Genomic DNA, 1,531 nt, shown 5'->3' on the forward strand with positions numbered 1-1,531 from the left:
CGCTTTTTAGAAAGCGCCCTCTAAGGTTACCCTTAGAGGGCGCTTTTAATAAAGCGCTGTTATAAGTCCATGTGCATTTCCAGCTTATAAAGCGCTTATGGAAAGCCTTAGAGAGCGCTTCCATAAGCGCCCTCATAGGCTCCCTTTAGAGGGCGCTTTTATAATAAAGCGCCCTCTAAGGTGAAGCGAAAAAATAAGGAGGAGATACCTTAGAGGGCGCTTTTAATAAAGCGCTGTTATAAGTCCATGTGCATTTCCAGCTTATAAAGCGCTTCTAGAAAGCCTTAGAGAGCGCTTCCATAAGCGCCCTCTTAGGCCCCCTTTAGAGGGCGCTTTTTTTCCACAAGCGCCCTCTAAGGTCCCCTTTAGTAAACATTAAAATTATAACATACTGCGCGTTTTGTTATTTCACTCTCTGTTATTTTCGTTCTTTTTCACGTTAGGGTTCTAAGGCGTTTTCCTTCCACCTCTGTTAGATCTACATTATTACTGCGCGTTTCCTCCTTCTACCAATCAAAGGTACACGATGCATACATTATTACTTTTACTATTGCTTTGTTTTAGCTTTGCCCAATTTCAGTTTTATGTTATTGTTTTACTATTGCTTTGTTTTAGCTGCGCGTTTACTATTGCTTTGTTTTAGCTTTGTTTTAGCGCATGCAATGGGACTACATTACCCAGTAGTTAGGGTTATACGACCTATGAACATCTAATTTTGTGTCAACACCAGTATCATTAGAAACCTAGGTCCGAATGTGTTTGAACTCTTCTGAAATTGTTTTTTATTTATTCTAATTAGTAATGGATAATACATGGATGTCTTCCAATCGATTGTCGAGAGAGTACGAGAATGGGGTATCAGAATTCGTTAAGTTTGCCGTTGCGCACGCCGAAGACCCCAGTAGAATGATATGTCCTTGCTTGGGTTGTTGTTATGGGAAACGGGTTGACGCAGTTCAGTTGACATCGCATCTAATGAGGCATGGAATTGATCGAAGTTATACATGTTAGAATTTGCATGGTGAGAAAAGTAACGAGAATGTTGAACCGGGTGATAGTACGACCTATGCCTCAAACTATAGTGGCGCAGATACATACGATTGTGATCGAGTTGAAGAGATTGCAGAAGCACTTGAAGGAGATCTTAAGGATTGTCCCGAAATGTTTGAGAGGTTGGTAAGTGATGCAGAGAAACCTTTGTATGATGGTTGCACTAAATTCACAAGATTGTCTGCGGTATTAAAGTTGTACAACTTAAAGGCGGGCAATGGATGGTCAGATAAAAGCTTCACAGAGTTATTAGCCCTTTTGAAAGATATGCTTCCTGAGGATAATGTTCTTCCCAATCGAACATATGAGACCAAAAAGATGTTGTGCTCTATTGGCATGAGCTATGATAAGATACATGCATGTCCAAACGATTGCGTTTTGTTTCGAAATGAGTATGCATCGTTAAATGAGTGTCCTAAATGCGGTGTCTCGCGATTTAAGAACAAGTTGTCTCCAACAAAAGTCTTATGGTATTTTCCTG

This window comes from Lathyrus oleraceus, chromosome 7 (genome assembly GCF_024323335.1).
Source record: "Lathyrus oleraceus cultivar Zhongwan6 chromosome 7, CAAS_Psat_ZW6_1.0, whole genome shotgun sequence".
In the NCBI taxonomy this organism is placed as follows: Eukaryota; Viridiplantae; Streptophyta; class Magnoliopsida; order Fabales; family Fabaceae; genus Lathyrus; species Lathyrus oleraceus.